This window comes from Artibeus jamaicensis, unplaced genomic scaffold, assembly GCF_021234435.1.
Source record: "Artibeus jamaicensis isolate MK-2021 breed Jamaican fruit bat unplaced genomic scaffold, CSHL_Jam_final contig_387, whole genome shotgun sequence".
In the NCBI taxonomy this organism is placed as follows: Eukaryota; Metazoa; Chordata; class Mammalia; order Chiroptera; family Phyllostomidae; genus Artibeus; species Artibeus jamaicensis.
In genome coordinates, this window is record NW_026521812.1 from 29,368,059 (window position 1) to 29,387,866 (window position 19,808).

General features: G+C 44.0%; 1 protein-coding gene across 1 annotated transcript in view; it reads left to right on the plus strand.

Annotated features, from left to right (window-relative positions):
• The first annotated feature begins 5,146 nt into the window (after positions 1–5,146).
• Positions 5,147–19,808, plus strand: part of SIM1 (SIM bHLH transcription factor 1) — a 91,047-nt gene continuing 76,385 nt past the window's right edge. Inside the window, exon 1 of the mRNA XM_053664951.1 lies at positions 5,147–5,308. The gene's annotated coding sequence lies outside the window, so the exon portion shown is untranslated. The remainder of the gene's footprint in view (positions 5,309–19,808) is intronic.

A 19,808-nucleotide genomic window follows, 5' to 3' on the forward strand; every position in this document is an offset into this window, starting at 1 on the left:
ACAGTATTTTTCCATTGAAAATAGCTGGTTTAAAATGTGTGATAGGAGAAAAACTCTCAAAATTATAATAATCCACTTCACACAAACAAAACAGAATCAAAAGATTGCACTGGGTATTATTATCTTTACAAACTGATTGACTGGTTGTGCATTGGAGGGATAGGGGTTTGAAGAAGGATTAAGAAAAAACCTGCATTTCCTGTAGAGGACAACTTTGGGAAAAAGAGGGTGAATTCCCTCCGCAGTGTCTGAGTCTGTGGGAATGGCATAGCTGGTGCCCAAAGCCCTCGAGTCTTTTATGGAGCACCATGATATGAGTGCTCACTGGAGACAACCCTTTATTAAAGAACGGTTAAGACAAGGGCAGATTCAGTGTTTTGTTTTGGAAGGAAAACTTAAGGTATTTCATTTTTGTGATTTTTGTACTTCAAAATCTCAAGATACTTTCTTTCCTTTCGTGCCTATTATGGGTTGAATTCTTTCACCCCCAAAAAAGATTATTTTGAAGTTCTAACCCACAATACTTGAGAAGGTCTCTGTGTTTGGAAATAGAGTCTTTACCCAGGTAAGCTAGTTAGAATCAGGGCCTTAGTCTCTAATTCAGTATGGCTGTTGTCCGTATTAAAAAGGAAATTTGAACAGAGACAGACATAGAGAGGCAAGACGATGTGAAGAGACATGGAGGGTTGCCATGTGAAGGAGGCAGCGACTGGAGTCAAAGAACATACGGGACCTCCAGAGCTGGAAGAGGCAGGGAAGGGTCCTCCCGAAGGCTTCAGAGTGAGCATGGCCTGGCCACCACCTGGATGCCGGACTTCCAGCCAACAGAACTGTGACACGATGGATTTCTGTTGCTCTAAGCTACCTAGTCTTTGGAACTTCGCTATGGCCACACCAAGAAGCTAATGCAAACCCTCTCTGTATCTTCTGGATGTACAGACACTATGACTTTTGCCTCTAATCCAAGGCCTCAAATTTTGCCTCATTGCTTTTATTTCCCTCCTGCTGCTCACTCCTCCCTGCCTTGGCTCAACTGGTCTCCAAGCTTAGAAGGCCTTCGCAGCCTTTGTGGCTATAGACTCTTCTCTCTCTCTCTCTCTCTCTCTCTCTCTCTCTCTCTCTCTCTCTCTCTCTGCAAATCTCAGCCTGAGGCATTTCCTTGAGCTGCCAAAGGCCCGACTCCCTACTCTCTCCTCTTTCCCTCCCTCCCTTCATGGCTGCAACCGCCTGCTCACACCACTAAAATTGTCTGTGGGTCTGTTTGGCCCAGTAAAGAATAACTCCCTCCAGGCAGGGACCATGTCATCTTCAGTTTTACTCCTGAGCCTGCCGCAGTGCCTGGCAAAACTCGATGAGTTCCTTCTGAGTGAAACTGCCCTCTGAGTTCTGTTGGCAGAACTGTGTCAGGAGAGGCATGTCATTTCCAACCGCCTTCAGAGAAGAACCAATACCCAGGATCTAAGCAGCCTGTGTGGACTTCAGAGACACCATGACAAGGAGAAACTGGGACATTTGGTTGTTTCTATCACTTCTATAACTATTAATCATCCCCTCCCAGAAGCCTGTGAGATAAAAGAGCCTGGGGCAACAAATAGGGTCCTGCATGCAACAGGCCTGGGTTATAAATCTGCACTGTCTGGGGTGTTTTTACCTTCACTCGTCTACATATATATTTGCCTTGATTGCATTAGGCCATAAGTCTCTCTGGAGCTGAAACCTCCACTTCAGAGAATGTCGTTCAGTGTCCTCTGGGATCTGAATGAACGATGGCTGAATGGAAACCACAAAACCACGAGCCTGAACAAATGGGTCAATGTGAGAGAAGAAGAAGGAAGAAGTAGGTGGTCTCATTCCCCACTCCTTTATTATGAGGCCAAAAGAACATGTTTAAAGGACTAATTATTTTGAAGGGATTAAAAATGAAAAGTGGGAAATAAAAGCCCTATTTTTCTAATGAAAGAACATTTTCTCTTGATCATCCACAAATTGTAAGAGACATATATTAGCATGCTATTTCATTAACAGATGACAGTCCATTCTCCACAGTGAAGGAATAAAGGAAAAGTTCACCTAATAAGAGAGGTTAGCTCCTAATTAGGATCAGGCTGCAGAATTTGCCGGGTGTAATTTTCCACTGCAAATTGTTCTCGGGTTGACCTTGGCTGGTATTAAGGACATGGGTTTGAAAACACATCTTTCCTTTGCCAGCACGTCCCCACAAAGCATCAGTGCCTTCCACAGACGTTACTGAGTCTGTCTCCACCCCCAGCCCCCTGCTCCCCCGTTGCCCTGCCATTCTCTCCAGTTTTAAGGAGTCTTCTGGAAGAGAAACTAACCTTCGCTGAGTTCTGTGGGGTGGCAGGAACGGCACAGGACTTGGAGTCGGAGAGGCCTGCTGGTGAGCTGCATCTTTACTGCTTACTTTTTCCACCAGCTATAAGCTGTTTTCAGAATTGTCATAGGGCTTCCACACTGGAGAGTGGCAGTGGGGGGAGAGGATGTCGGTACAAAGCAAGTGCTCACATGTGTTATTTCCCTTCTGTTCCGAGTCTTCTCAGTAGTTCTGTGAGGCTGGCATTCCTCCCCCATTCTGCTGCTAAGACACCCAGAGAAGTTATAAAAGTTTCTCAAGGGCATGGGGAGGACAAGATTCGAACCTCTGACCCCAAAGTGTCTAACACAGTTACATTGTTCACCTAAGCACAATGACCTTGAAGATTGGCTGGCTCAAACTCACACATGGAATGTGGGCCCCCCAAAATGGGGGCACTAAGCAGTGACTGTCCACATCCTCCACCCTCTGCAACTCCAAAAAGTGAGTCTGGGGGTAGAAGACAGGACAGCCGATGAGGCCTGGGCACAGGTCTCCCTGCCTGGAACCCTGTGCCTCTGCCCGCACTGCCGCCGAGGGTTGCCCTGCATGCCCTGGTACCCCAGCGGCCTCTAGAGAAATAGGTAAAAGCCTTGAGACATGAATGTTCTTTATTTCCGAGAAACCACCCCAACCCGCCTCCTCCCACCAAAGACCCTGTGAGGTCCCAGGTGTGCCTGATCTGAGTGTGGCTCAGGTGGTGATTTCATAATGAGGCACGGATCAGAGCTTTATACAGTCACTTCACCCATATTGATTGCTTCACCACATGAATAGGAAACCTGATGGAAAACTTCTATAAATGCACATCAAGCAGTCCAGCTTCCTAAGTCAGCACTTTGGAAAACTTTGGGCCTTGAAAATTTTCCAGTGGTTCCAGAGATGTCAATGTGACTTTCAGAGACTGGGCAGTGGTGGGAGGGTAGGGATGGGGAGGGGGAAGAATGATTTCTAGCTCAGGCCCAATTGTGCTCTCACATTACTGCAATTAATAGACATCTGGGAAATTCCATCAGAAAAAGATCTTGAAAATAGAATTAATAGAATCTCATAGGACTTCAGACTTTTCTTAATCCATTTAGGGTTTGTTCTCTCCCTTTTCCTCAATCAGCCCCACCTTCCTGGCTACCTGCGGACTGTCATCAAAAGAAATTAAAAAAAAATAAGTCAGTTAAAATCTCTAAGATGTAGAGAGCAAAAACTGTAATGGGTTGTGGAAAATACAGAAGCAGGAAGAATGAAAAATAAAAATGGCAGTAGATGTAGTTCTTTTCATAAGTATTAAGAACATAAAAGAAGAGTTCTTAAAATGTCTATGTGTTTCAGAGGGGAAGAAAAAAGATTTGTCTTCTCCTATTGTGTCTTAAAAATTATGATACAAATTAAAACAATCTTCCTTTGGTTAAAAATGACTTTTATGAATTTCATTATGAAATTTATAAGGAATGGTTTATAAAGCAATCTGACTTTTAGCAAATCCCCAAAATAGCATCAGAATGAGTATTATTTACTTCAGAATAATCTCAGTAGACTGTGTTCATTTCAACAATGTGGTTATTGCCCATGGGTTTTTGAAACTTTCTTTCATAATTCCCTTCAGAACCTGAAGTACATTTCTCCTCAATGGTGGCAAAACATTTGTTCTCAGAGAGAGAATTTGATTTCTTGAAATAGCCAAAAATTAATGTGATCCGCCTAGGTAAAAAAAAAAAAAAAACAGCTTTGGTCAAAACTGAGAGGAAACTATGATTCTGGAGTAACCAGCTTCAAAACCAGTTTCCCAAATAGGAGTTTGAAAGAGCACTTCCCACAGTGTACAGCCTGTTGGAGCAGGAGTTTGCCTTCCCAAGATGGGTGTTTGCTCAGCTACATGAAAAGTCACTCTCTTCTCTTTGGGAGCCTAAATCATAGTATCTGGTTTTTGCTAGCGGCTTTTCATAAAGTTTTAATTAGACATTTACAACTTGATGATACTATCTCCCCTTTCACCTGGCATCAGTCATTTTTTTCCCATTTCTGATGTAGAAAATTAGTTCTCTTAGAACCCACAGAACTAATTAGCTCATGAGGGGCCACTGTGGATTTGCTAGATAGATTTATTCTCTAGTTTACGACATTCTTTGACATTCATAAACTGTTAAGATTGGTGCTAGGTTGTAACTTCACCATGTTTCCTATGGCAATAGCATGTGGAGGTTAGCCAGGCCTCCTCTCCTGTCTCGTTTAGAAGCTCATTAGGAGGCATTCGCTTCAGAAGAGCATGACCATCAAGGGTATCACGTACTCATGTCTGCCATCCCATACATAACAAGGGCTGAGGGACACAACTTTCTGCACTCTTAATGCTTGTAAATGCCTTTTGCTCTGTTCCTGCGGCAACTTCTCCATATGCTGGGGAAAGATCAAGGTTGGTATATATGGGAAGAACAGAAAAGTCATTTCCAAATGATGCTCTCTCTGGACTCATTTGCATCATCTCTGCACCTCCTTGTGGTCCAAGCCTCCTTCTTTCCTCCAAACGAAAAACAGCACGTGGGCATCTTCCCTTCTTCACCAAATGCTGAGGCTTGGCCACAGCAGGCTGAGATGGGATCCTGGTGTTTGGGAACACAGTGGAGTCACCCAGGCTACCAGGGGTGCCTGTTCCACAGAGGTCAGCTGTCTGCTGCTCGTATGAAACTGGCATCAGGCTAAAACAGGGTGTGTGTTCCTCTGGGCCATATCAGAAGAGAGCTCTCGGAGGAGGAGCCTCAGGCATCTTAGAAAACTCCAAAATACAAGGCACAGGGACTTGCCTGCCAAGAGCCTTTCAGGTGGCAGCTCCTGAGGGCAGGTGCTCTGCCTACTGACCCAGCCTGATATCTTGGGACTGGGGATCCAGATTTTCCCTCTTCTGCACAAGAAGGATGAAGCGCTCCAGGCTGGCCAACTCTTAATGTGAGTATTGACTTTTGTCACTGATGTTTACCTGGGGATTTTTATTTGATTCACATAACTTAGTTATTAACATCATGTATGTAAGCTAAGTGTATTACTTAGAGATTAATGTGAGTGTTTACCTTTGTCACTGATGTTTACCTGGGGATTTCTACTTGATTCATATAACTTATTAATGGCATATATGTAAGCTGATCCTGCTATACATATACTTTAAGTAATATAATCATAGCTTTGTGCCCCTGGCTTAGAAAAAGGTGTCATATGTATCTCTTTTGGGTGGTTTTATAGAATTATTAAACATCCATCACTAAAATGGAGAGTGGAGACAGGTCATTCTTCTAAACTGGTATCAAGTGAACTGTTTCCTGAGAGAGAGATGAAGAATGTAAAGTTAGATTCTGAATTAAAGCCCCAAATTCACACAGTTTCTACATGGTACGTTGCACAGACAAATGTGCTACCCCTTGGAATCATAGAGAATCAGCTTTGGAAAATGGGTTTTGCCTGGAGTCAGTATTTTCCTGTAGGATCACATGGCCTGTCTCTGGTGGTTAGCTGCCTAAGACGTAAAGAGAAAGTACCAAAGAAAATGAAGGATTAACTAGAAAGATTATACCCTATGGTCCCCCCCTCGGCCCCCTTGTTGCTTTACTTCTCAATCATCACTTGAGAGGCTGGCAGTACCTTAAATACATGTCATTTGTTTGGGCGATTCTAATTTGTCTGCACAGAACAAGTTTTACTGAGAGAAATATGCTTGTAAAACACCTCTCCTCCCGCTCTACCCACACATCAGAATACCCTCTGTTTTTGACACATATAAGTGTGACTAATAAGGGAATAAAATACAGACTCACCAAATGTTTCATTCCCTTTCCTTGGTTTCCTCTCTCTCCCCTCTTTCTCTTCACTTTTTACTTTTTGAGTTTTGGAGGGAAGACCAAGGATGAGTAGATCTTACGTGGAGACAACAGTGATAAAAACTGCTAACTCCTGAATGACATAGGTCAAATGTCTCTGTGCACTGGCAAAGAAACTCACAGTCACTGCCAAAACCACAGAGTAAAGTCTTCTCAAAATCCCCTCAGACATCGATGTTTTAGAGTTAAGCCTTTTCGTTTATATTTGGACAACCACCTGTTGACTTCTACTGGAGCTTGTCAAGGGCGGATAGATGGTGGGAACCTGGAGCGTAATTAGCCCATTCAAAGGGCTTCATATTCCCCTTTGAAGAGGTTGCCATTATTTTCAATGGAGCCTAGTCAGGGCTCATAAGATCAAAACATGAAAAACAAAGAAGGAAGGGTTTACTTGGGGCAGGGTCCTACTCTTCTCTTGTGATTATCACGGCATTCTCAGGCCATTATTTTTAATCCAGGAATTGATTAGGGAAGTCTTCATAATGCATTTTCCCAGTCCTAAAATGCAATGGCAGAGCCAGGCAAAAGACAATGGAGAAAATCCATGCTGGATGTAGAGAGCACAGTGGCAGGTGCCATTCCAGGGTTCCTGCTACAGGTGCACACTGTCCGGAGCAGGTCTACTTTTCCACAGAGAAAGAGAGGAAGATGAAGACAAAGTGAAGCCAGAGGAAAGAGACGGAGTACAAAGTATGTTTTAGTTAGGAAGGTCTCATTAAAACCAAATCTCAAATTTGTGATGGGAAAGTTGCCCACCATAGAGTAGCATCTTAGGTGAGACACAGATAGTTCTAAGCGCTAACAGGGTGACCTCATTCAGGCAGGGTGCGGATACCCTCAAAGATGATACAGGACCTAGGGACTAGCAAGAGTAAGAAGCCCTTACCAGCCCCTGGTCTGAAAGGGCCAAGGGGGAGGGGGGCTCTCTAAACTGGTGAGAGCTACAGCTGTAGAAGAGAAGCTGCCCCCAGAGCTGCTTCTCTTTGGGAAGGGAAGGGGCCTAGAGAGCACAGCCGCCATCAAAGCCATAGAAGGAAGAGGACAAGGCGAGAAACAGTCTGACCCCTCTCCCCCAGTTCTCCAATAGCTGCCTGCTGGTTGAACTTGAGCAGCAGTTGGTGGGAGCCTAGCTCCCCCTGGGCTGGGCTGTAGAGAGTCAGTGTCCAGAGCATAGAGGAGTGTGGAAAGGATAGAGAATGGATCTGCTGGGGGAGGGCGGGAGGGCAGCGAGGTGCAAATAGAAAATAACTAGCGCACAGTTACTATGATATCATCCAGAAACTTTCAACCCAGTAGACATTGATTGGCTATCAAAGACATACATTGCCATTCTAATACTTTTGATACACGTCAAACCTGGAGCAAGTTTCTGTTATGCACATTATCTCATTTACTCATTTTATACATGATGAAAATGAGGCTCAGTTAGATTATGTCTTGGCTGAGGCCTCACAGCTAATAGTGACAGAGTCGGGATTTGAACTCAAGTTCATTTGACCTCAGTGCTTGAGTACTCTACTCAGAAAAATGTGCCTGTGGCAGGACTCAGTGGTTGGCTGGATGTGGGGAAGGGAAAAGAGGGGAAAGCTGATTGTATTTTAGGGGTTCATATTCCCCTTTGAAGAGGGTGTTAGCTCCAAGCGTGTTGAGTCCATGAACTAAAATGGGAAACCCAGGAGGGACAGATAAGTTTCTAGGGTGCATGCAGAGTCTGAGGCCCAAAAGCTAACTGGGAGGGGACTGTGCCAGCATGCAGCATGAATGCAGATATGGAGGATCAGGAGGCCTCCAAACAGATGGGCTGATGGCAGATATATTGCGGGTCAATGGCATCACCTAGGGAGCTAGCTGAGCAAAGATGAGATGAGGAATAGGTAGGTAGGGCTTTTCAAGACCCCTGCACCAAACGGTTCCTCCCGACTGGAAGGGGACTTTGTGTTGCCTAGTGTGGCACATGAGGCCTCCTCCACTGGGCCGCATGCACTTCAACGTTCCTTCTCCAAATTCCAAAGACAAACCTTCCCCTCTGGTTAAACCTGCTTGCACCTCCCAAACCCCTCCACCTTTTCTGCACTCCACACCTTGTCTCTCCCTCACCCTAGTCCTCCTTCGCAAACACTCTGGCCTGGCTCACTTTCTTGACCCTTGGTAGCTCCCGTATCTCTACTAGATGGTACATGCTGTCCTCTAGGGTATGTGTCCTTTATCTCCATTTCATGGGGGAATTAGGTATTCACGTAAATTAGATGTGGATGGCTCCAAAAATGCTGATTCAATGACTTTTTTGGGAGGTACTTCCAACTTTCTTGTTTGATTCAAATTAGCCCAAAATTTGGGACTGGTTTGTTCCTAAAACAGCACTCCAAAAATAGTAAGAGCAGCATTAGTGGAATATAAAGGTAGAATTCCAAAGGGACTACTATATGAAAAGGGACAGCACTGCTTTAGATATACAAGGGGGGGACCCCAAAGAATAAAATTTATTTATAGAAAGTTGTGTATTTATTCTTGCATATTATTTAAACTTCAGTCACCTTCAAAGTACTCTCCATTCAATGCAATGCACCTATTGAGGCTTTTTTTCACAGCTCAATAGTTTTTGAACTCGTTGATTTTGATGCCATTTAGTGCTTCTACCATTTTTGTTTCACTTCTTCCACATAAGCAAAATGTTTCCCTTTGAGGACTTTTTTCATCCAGAAAAAAAATTTTTTCTCGGGGCCGGATCATGTGAATAGGGAGTGTGGGACACAGGGATCATGCCATTTTTGGTCAAAAACTGCTAAACACTCAGTGCACTGTGGGCAGGTGTGCTATGTAAACCACCCATCTTAACAAAATGGGCAAATGCACTGAGTCTTAAAAAATTCAGTCAAGCCAAATGCAGCCTCTCACAACAACACCAGCTGGAACACAGGTACAGATGGGTTTCTAGAACACTCACCTAGTGGGGAAGCCTGTACTACGAGGGGTCTGCCCCCCAGAAGATAATTTTATTTGCAAGGGGATCCCCCCCTCATATAGTGTAGTGGTTAAAGGCACAGTGGGCTCAGGAGTCAGATTGTTTGTGTTCAGATTCTGGCCCTAACACCTTGCAATTTGGGGCAAATTACTTAATCTTTCTCAATTTTCTTAGCTTGTAATAGTATATCTATTGCATAAGTTTGTCAAGCATATCAAGGTAGGTAATGTTTAACCCAGCACCTGACAGGTAACAAAAGTTAGATACCACTGTTATAATTACTTTTAGCCACAGCATCTAGCTTAGTCGAGCTAGAAGGAACTTCCCAGGAAGTCTAGACCAATCATTTCATTCATACATGTGGAAATGGGTGCTCAGAGGCAGGACATGATCGGGTGGAGCTCAGCTGTCATAAAACAAGGCTGCGTGCTTCCTTCCACTGCCCAGAGCGATTCAACAGTGTGCGGGATGGTTTGTACCCTCACGGGCCATGCTTTCACTTGTATTGCAAGCAGTAAGGCAGAGTAATCTAGATTTTTTAATTTTTTCTAAAGAAGACAATATTTATATTATAAAATCCAAATTTTATATCATTATAAATACTGTTCAATTATTCAAATACGAAAAATGCCAATATGATATTTAAGACAAATATTCATAAAGCAAAGTTTACACTGGTTTGTAATCACAAAACTCTTGCCAGTGATCCATACCAATGGTTATGGGAATAATGAAAACAAATAAACAAATATATGGAGATACGTCTGAAGTAGAAATCACAAGGGAGTTTTCTACGTGACAGTTTTTGTTTGTGTTTTTGTTTTTCTAGATCACTATCTAGGTCACAGGGAAACACTTGTAATGAAAATGTCCACCTATAGATGGCAAACTTATACTGCTGGCATTCTGTCCTTGAGTGCCCTTGCAAACTAGTGTCACCGGGACGGAGACAACAGTGAACTTTAAAGAGAGAAAATGAGAAGCCTAAATGGACCCAGAAATAGTACTCTCACACAAACATAGAATGAAAAAAGAAACCCACAGAATTTCACAAAAGAGTTACTCTGATTCATCTGCAAAAATACCTCATGGAATTGCACCCAATGCATTATGTGAAATATATTTCCAGAGTCCCTACAACGTAGGCAACTCCCCCAGCTGAGAGTGAAAAAGGCACACACACCCCTGCCTGGAGAGCCCTGACAGCCCAGCGGCCTTCCGCAGGCAAAGCTCCCCGCAGCGGCTCTCATTTGACCATGGCTGTTTGCCTTGATTTCACAGGAAAGAGTAGCTCAGACACACAGGAATGGCAGTCGCTCTGTGGACTTCCAAGTCCTATCCCTGCCTGCCGCTCTATGCTGCTACAACATAGGACAGAAAGTGACAGTGACCCAGGATTTGGAGGATGTGGGGTTTCTCACTCAAAAGCAAGCCCCAGCCAGTTTTTCCAGAACCTTTCTGAGTACAGAGGCTCAGCTGCCCCAGCGAACCAGATTAACGTCCTTACAGGGCCAGGGATGGCTCTGAGAAGCGCAGCTCTGGACTTCCTGCAGCCTCCAGGAAAGCTAGTTCATTAACAAGGAAAAATCTTTCCACACTGCTTACGAAAGATCTTTCTATATAATACAATCTTTGTGTTGTAAATATGTTTGATTGGAACAGTAGTTAAATGCCTCATTGAGCATATAAACTTTTAACAGTTTTCTATGCTAGATCTATCCCTGTGGATTTACATATATGTGGGTGTATGTAAACCTGCAGAGGGAGTTTTTTCACCCACTTTATATACCCTTCTGCCACTGGCTCTCTTTTTTTTTCATTTAGCAATGTACTTTGGAGAGCTTTCTGTATACATGTCACTCAGTTTAATGTGGCATGGTGATTTATAATTTGCATATACCACACTATATAAAGCATTCCCCTGCTGGTGGGTAGTGAAGGTGTTTCTGCCTTTCAGAGTTATAAACAGTTATGTAGTGAAATCCCTTTATGTGTAACTGCACACGTGCACGTGTCTCTGAAGGCTAAATTCCTAAGAAAAATTTGTTGGAAAAAAGCATATATACATTTAAAGTTTTTATAAATACTGTTAAATCCTCCCCCCCCCCACATACACACACAAAGGCTGAACTGACTCTTTTTGTTGGCTCTTTCCATTAACTTTCTATTCTCTTCCTGTAGTCTGGGTCATGTTTATTCCATGTCCTAACTTTATCCGTAAAGCTTTCCTTCTCTCTCTTTCCCCCACACCCAATGCATCAGAAAGCCCTGTTAGATTTACCTTCCAATATGTCCCAGATCCAGCACCGTGTCCTCTGCTGTCCCCTGGTAGAAGCCACTGTCGTTTCTCTCCTGATCCCTGCAGTAGGCTCTCACATATCTCCATGCTTCTGCTCTTGCCTCCTTCAGACTCTTCTCAACACAGCAGCCAAAGGGAGCCTGTCACAACCCAGTTAGATGGTTGCACCCGTCTGCTCAACACCCTGCAACAGGTCATCACCCCGCTCAGAGTATAGACCTCGCAGTGACGGCCAGGGCCATACATGATCTACCTCTCTTGCCTTTTCTCCTCTACTCTTCTTTTCTCCACTCCTTTTTGCTCTGGAATCTGACCTGTTTGCTCTTTCACGAGCACTCTAGGCTACCCCTACCTCAGGCTCGCTAACCAGCAGACCCCTCCATCCAGGCATCTGCCCAACCAACTCTTTCACCTCCTTCAATTCTGCTCTAGTTGCACTTTGTCAGCAAAGCCTCCCTGGCACACTTATTAACACTGCACACAGCTCCCACCCACACCCAGCATTTTGCTCCTTTTTCTTCTCCCACAGCACTTACAACTCTCTTACCTGCTACGTAATGAACTTCTTTATTGCATGCATTGCCTATGTACCACCATCTGAATGTAAGTGCCACGTGGGTGGGAATCTTTGCTGTTTTGTTTACTGAAAAACGCTGTGTATGCAAAGCAGTACATAGTACACAGTAGGTGACTAATAGATGTATCTACTGAGTGGGAATTGTTTGTTTCTCCCCCTGTTGCAATTATAAAATAGCTTCACAGAGATGTGGCTGGGACACCGAGGTGTTCCCTAGTAGATGACGTTTTCCTTTTTGTTTCACAAAGGAAAAATGAAAAAAATTTTAAACCTTGGCTGTGCAAAAGACCCCAAAAGGAGGATGAAAAGACAATTTGGGGACAAAATATTTGCAAATCACATATCCATCAAAGGATTTGTGTAAATAGAATACATGAAGGACTCTCAAAATTTAACAGTAAAAAAACGAAGAATCCAATTAAAAATGCATAAAGGACATGAACAGACATTTCATCAAAGGAGCTATAGAGATGGAAAATAAGCACATGATATAGCATTCAACATCATTGACTTTGGGGAGATGCAAATTAACAGCATACTGATACCAGGCCTGTCATAAAATAGAAAATAATGATAACATCAAATGCTGGCAAGGATGTGGACAAACAGGATTACTCATACATTGTTGGTGGGAATGTAAAATGGTACACTCATGCTGGAAAATAATTTAGCAGGTTTTTTTAAGTTAAAAAAGGACTTTTTGTACAACCCAGAAATTGTATTCTTGAGTGTCTATCCAAGAAACAGAACATATTTTCACATAAAAATGCATATAAAATGTTCATAGTGGCTCTATACATAATATCCCCAAACTGGAAACTGCCCAAATGCCCTTCCGTGGGTGGAGGCTTTAACAAATTAGGGTACTTCCATGCCGTGGAATATTACTTAGCAGATCTGGAGAACACTATGCTAAGTGAAATAAGCCAGTCAGAAAAAGACAAGTAACACATGATTTTACTCATACATGGAATCTAATGAACAAACTGAGCTAACAAACAACATGGGGACAGACTCATAGACTGAGAGCAGGATGACGGCTAGTGGAGGGGTAGAGTTTATTAGGGATGGAGGGATTGAGCCAAAAGGCAAAAGGCTTCATGGACATGGATAACAGTGTGGAGATTGCTGGGGGGTGAGGGGATATAAAGGGCCTAAATGGCAATGGAAAAAATACAATGAAGATTTTTTTAAAAAGAAAAAGAAGGAATTAACTATTGATGTATATAACCACTCAGATGAACTTCAGAGGAGGTATGCTGAGTGAGAGCACCGATCTCAAAGGTTACTTCTTATATGATTCTACCTACATAACATTCTTAAAATAACAAAATTATAGAGGTATAAAACAGATTAGTGGTTAGGGGAGTTTAAGGTTAGGGAGGGAAGAAAGGAACATAAAGCGCAGTATGAGGGAAACTGAAGTGATGTTAAGTTCTGTATCTTAATTCTAGTGGTGGTTACACTAAGTTACCTACGTGATAAAACTGCAAATAACTAGACAGGAAAAGAGCAGAGGGAAGGAGAGAGAGAGAGAGAAGAGCCCACACATAACTGGAGAAACCTGAGTAGGTTCTGTAGGTTGTACCAATATCAGCTCCCTAGCATTAATACATACGATGGTTAACCAAGATGTTAACAGTGGGGCAGGCTGGGTTAAGGGCACACCAGACTTCTCTGTACACTTCTTTGCAACTTTCTGTCAATCTATAATTATTTCAAAATGAAGTTAGGTTCCAAGAAGAAATTCAGGTCAGTAAGTAAGCCCCTCTTCTTACAGCCCAGAGATGCTCCTGCTTCCTTGATTTCGTGAGGATACTTGCCCCTTGCACTAGTCTCTTTATTTTCAATACATATAACACCTCTCTACTTGGTCTTTTCCTAAAAGTTCCGCTCACTGTTCAAGGGAGACACTGGGAATACCTTATTCCCCTGTGGTTCTGGGGAAGTTGCTCAGCATGCTGTTCTTCAGCCTTCCTTTTGGAACATGGAGAAATGGCATCTGTCCCCTTCCTCACAGGGACACTGAGGAAGGCCAACCCAGAGAGGTTCCAACAAACTCCTCCCATGTCCAGTTCAGAGATCTAATGAGAATCAGGCAGGCACTTCCCTCCACTGAGCACCCTGCACATGCTCCTCACTGCACACGTGCTTCCAGCACGGAGACAAGCTGAACACCGGCCAGGTTTCAGCAGGTCCTAGAAAAATGTGAAGGTCCTCTGTCAGCCAGGGCACTGCTGGCCGTTGGACAACAGTTACCGCTACGGCGCAGTAGTTCTAGTGCGATAAACCCATCACATGTTATGGGTCTACGGTGAGTTTATACCCTTCCTCAAATTTCCAATTTGTCAAAGTGAGTGTGATTTTTCAAGTCAGTCACCTAAACTAATTACTTAGTAGGGTTTTTAAAGTAAACCTATTCAGCTATTTTTAAGAAACTTTTCCCTGAATTGGACCAATCAATTTTCAAACCATTTTATACATGTCAATGTCAAGTTTTTTGCAAAATTCCACTCAGTGCTTCCCACCTCCACACCCTTTCTTCTTCTTCACCGGGAGCATCCCTTCTTCACGGCCCCACTTCCTCCGGAGCACGCCCTCGCCAAACAAATGTGCTGTGTCACTTCCATTCTTGCACCTCCCTGGTCACTCATTAACCACTGAAACCTCGGCCGGATTGTTTCCGATGCATCTCAGGAAACACTCTTTGACAGGTGTCGCACAAGCCCAGAATCAACAAGGAGGGCTGTACTGTCGGGCAGGTGCTACACCATGTATCGCCCTCGTGCCAATTAGAGAAAGGCACCCTCTTCGGGCAGGACGCCAGACTGAGTCATGGCTGAATTTCAGTCTTGACTTGCCCAGCTGGGCACAACCTCCACGAATGGACCCAGAGGTTCTAGAACGAGTCCAGGAACAGGGCTCAGCTCCTCCTCCCCTTTGCAGTGGGTCCATCATTGACTTGCAGTGTTTCTAAGAGCAATCACGTGACCCTTTCATGACACATTTTCCCCCTTGGCTCACAGTAAAACCTATACAACGATGAAGACATCAGGTTTTACAAACCCATCCTGTTAACGCTGCTTTTCCCTGTCACCATGACGGTGGTGCCAGTCCTCATCGGGAGATCAGTAGATCACTCAGCTCTAGTGCAAGCTCAGACTGTATTGGTTTACTTCAGTGAGGAAGGGGGAGCGCTGGCCAGTTCTGTCTGTGCTTGGTTTCCCTCGTCCAGTGAGGTGGTCTGTGACTCACAGCACAGCACCCAGGACCTGCTGTCTGGGGCCCAGGGCACACACTCTCTTGAGTTGAATGAGAACATTTGACTCTGTCAATTTGTAGTGGAACACACCTCCCAGATTTTCTACACTCTACGATACCAGCTCAGGACTTTTCTCATTCAGCATTCGTTTCAGTCAGCTCGTCTGAAAATTGGAACCAGAAACACTCGACAAATCACTGGCCACATCATGGTTCCAGGTGGTGACATATTGCTGCTGCTGCTGCTGCTTATTCATGAAACTGGAGGTTAAGACTCTGTTTCTGAGACGTAAACTAGGGAAAACCCCACATAAAGCGCCGGTGTTGGACAGAATATCACACAGACAATTTCCAGCTGAAATGCCAGTTATTAGAAGTCATGTGGAGTCAGGAGTTGCCATGGAATCCATTTGTTTCTAAACCGGCTCCTCCTGCTGGAATAGTTTCTCATTATCACGTCTTTCTTATTGGGAAGGGAGGAAGGGGGAGGGGGAGGGAAAGAAAGAGAGGGAGAGAAGAAGGGAAGGAGACATCTGGTAGAAAACTACGTTAATAATTCTAAATACACAAGCCCTAAAATGAAGAAGAAATTACAAATACTGAGGAGAGTTAATATCACCATTAATACACATTTACGTTTCTGTCTGGTTTGCACTGAAACAATCCCATCACTATCATGGTTTCTTTTCTGTGACTTCTGATTATTCCAGGCAAATGTGTGCAGGCTTAGTATCTGACACTGATCTTCACAAACAAATCATCGGATCTCCAGGAGTGAAAATAAACATCAAAGCAGGTCTGAACCACGATAGGCTGCACATTTGCAGAAACTTGTTTTCCTCTGTTTTCTCCAGTGTCTCATTTTTATTTAGATTCTTAACCAGACCATTACAGCTTTCCCTCCTGTGAAACTGCTGCCAGGATGAATCTATCCTCTTGTTTCCTCTGAATTATTTGTTTAAATCCTGATAAGTGATTGGCTGGCATGTGTGAATACTTGAGTTGTTTTTGTGCTAAAGTCGCCATGTGTTTGTAAGTGAAATACAAAAACAGGTTGATTGAATTCCACCTTGGGACAACTGAATTTCAAAACACACAGAATCCATAATTTAACCAGTATTTTAACACATGTACAATATAATTTATCATAATTAGTCAGAAGATCTGTTGGATGAAGACACATTAAAATTACATTTGTATATTTATCTTCTGTTTTGCATTATAGAGTACTAAATGTTTCATGTGAGGAAAAAAGTATTGGTAGACAACTCCAGAACCTTGACCTTATACTTCTCACTGTCTCCACTTCCCACTGCTCTAGTGAGCTTTCCCCCAGGGATTCAACAAACCCTCATCTCCATTAAAAAGCCAGGTCCCAGCTCTTCTTCCCATTCAGGGGCCTTAAGGAATGTGAAAAGTTGTTTAACTTCCATAATAAAAGAAAAACAGTCTAAAAGGAGACTAGTTGTTTTTACCTATCGGATTGGCAAACTAAAAAAATCCATAATGTGCTTTATTGCAAGGCTGTGTAGAGGCATTCGCCCTCCCACACTGCTGGTGGGAGCATCAATGGGACACTGTGGTAGTACAACTCTGTGGTAGGCAATTCGGCAGTACGTATTAGGAGAACCCACATACCCTTGACCTAGCACCTCCACTTTTGGGGATCTGGCCGGTGGTTACACTTGTACACAGGTGAAAGACATGTACATGATTATTCATTGCTGTGTGGCTTGTGATAGCAATGGGGGAACACAACCTAAATGCCCTGGTGGGTGATAGGTTAAATTGTACTTACATTTCCTTAAAATGGAATACTACAGGGATGTTTAGGTTGAGGAAGCTGTCATGGCAAGTGGAAAAAAACAAGGTGCAGAACAGTGTGCAAAATATCAAGCTTGGTAATTGCTTGAATATGCATAGAGCAACTCTAGAAAGATAATAAAAAATTATATAGTTGTAGAGCAGCAGACACCAGCTGGCAGCCCAAAGATGCATTTGCTTCGTTTGCATAGCACTATAAAATTGGATTTCACTTAATAGTTTGCTATCCAGGTAATTTTAAAAAAATGCAGCAGAACAGGTCTTAAGATGTGATATAAGCCTTGGCTGGTGTGGCTCAGTTGGTTGGACAGTCATTCCATAACTAAAAGGTTGCAGGTTTGATTCCCAGTCAGAGCACATACCTAGATTGTGGATTTGATCCCCAGTATGGGCATGTATGATCCCTGACCTGAGCACACACAGAGGCAACCAACTGATGTTTCTCTCTCACATGGATGTTTCTCTCTCTCCCTGCCTCTCTCCCTCCCCCTCTCCCTAAAAGCAATGAAAAAATGTCCTCAGGTGAGGCTAAAAAAACTAAACATAAGATAAGAAATGGTGCTGATAACCTAATGTGTTTGGATTTTCCACCCAGCTTTAGGGTCTCACTTTGGACTAAGTAGAGCAGGGTGGGAGGGCTCTGCAGTGGGAGCACTGATGCACACACAACCAGCTTCATACCAGAGGAGAGCTGTGACTCACAGATACATGTCCTTTCACGGAAACTCTCTCCAGGTTTCCTAAAGATGCTGGGGAGCCACAGCTGGAAAGAGGCACCCCTGTCCTCCAGACAGGCCCAGGAGGCACACCGACTTATCCATTTGTCACAGTAGGCACAGCATCTAGGGCCTGTGATAGTTTTAAGGTCACACAAAATATATTAATTTATTTTACAACCAAAAGAAAAAATAAATATCAGAATAATGTGTAGCCCTGACCAGAATGGCTCAGGATGGTCACTTTGCTCAGGTGGCCAGCAAGGCGAAAGGTCACCAGCTCAGAAAGGGCACATGCTTGGGTTCTGAGTTCAGTCCTGGTCCAGGTGCAGATGGGACACAACTGATAGATGTTTCTCTCTTTCTCCATCCCTCTAAAAATACATAAATAAAGCCTTTTTAAAAAGAATAATGAATCTATGATAATGAATCAAGCTTGAATTACACTCATCTTCATACCAACAAAATTGTAAAATATAACTTTTAATATTTTTATGGAGGAAGAGGCACATAAAAACATGACAAAAGTGCCCAAGAACCAGCAATCATATTCTCCATAATGTGCAGCACGGAAGGAGTAAACATCAGAGGCCCAAAGGGCAGAGGCAGACCCTCTTCCTCCATGTGCTGCTTCCCTGCACCAGCACCACATAGATCTTGGGCTCTAGATGCTTAAATACTCTGGTAAAATTAGGGAATGGACTGGGTCTTGTGGCTCAGTGGATTGAGTGCTGCCCTGAGAACAGAAGGGTTGCTAGTTGGATTCCCAGTCAGGGCACATGCCTAGGTTGTGGGTCAGGTCTCCACTAGGGGGCACACAAGAGGCAACCACATATTGATGTTTCTCTCTCCCTATCTAAAAATAAATAAATAAAATCTTTTTTAAAAAGAAAGAAATTAGGGAATGGTTTCAGGGCCAAAAGGAAACCCAGTACCTTTCTGCCATTTTCCCAATGCGTCCTACCCATGGTCAATTGACCGAACTCTCTAAACTTTTTCTCCCCTATACCCTTGCAGAAAACCCTGGACCCCTAAAATCTTCTGAGGGTACCCCTATCACTCGCCTGCCTCCTGAAACCAACCCCCCCCATCCACGGAAGGGTGGCCTGGCTAGGTTCCAGGGTCCTCCTCTCCTTGGTAAGGCCCATCATCATCTTTTCTAAGAAGGCAGGAATGACCCTTGTTCAGAAACCCCAGCCTGTCACCGCGGAGAACCTCATCCTAACCTTAACTAGATAGTCATATGATTTTATGCCATATGCTCAAGATCCTACAATAGCAGGAGTATCACTTCAAATTTTTACCCTCCTGCCAATCTTCACCTGAGACAAGCCTTGAAAAACCGGACCAAAGCTATGGTTTTCTAAGTGTGGTTCCCTGACTGGCAGCATCAGCATCCCCTAGAAAACTGTTAGAAGGCAAATGATTGAGTCCCACCCCAGATCTGCTGGCAAACTCTGGGAATGGGAGTGGGGACAGCAACCTCTGTTTTAACAGGCCCTCCAGGCGATTCCAGTGCACGCTCTGGTGGTTACAGAACCACCAGGCGCATTGGGGCCCAGATTTTCAAGGGCAGATTCCTCAGTGAGTCCATGGAGGGTGGGACTCAGAAATGTGTCCCAGATGCCAGATGCACTTGGTCCCAGAGCCCAAGCCAGCAGAAAGGGACTTCCCCGGGATCCTGGGGTGACCCCAGGAGGGTCGGCGTGAGCGGCAGCTATTGGAGACTGCTGGCCTTTTCGCTCAGCAACTTCAGTCGGACTGCGCCCCTAGCTGGGTTGTAGCTGCGCCCTCGCGGCGTGATAGGAGGTGTCAGCCACGCCCCTCCCTCGGACCTCCTCTCATTCCCGTTCCTAACTGAGCCGCCTGGCGCACTTACCACCCCGGCCTTGCCACACCTTTCCGAACGCCAACTCCAGAGTCCAACAGGCATTTATA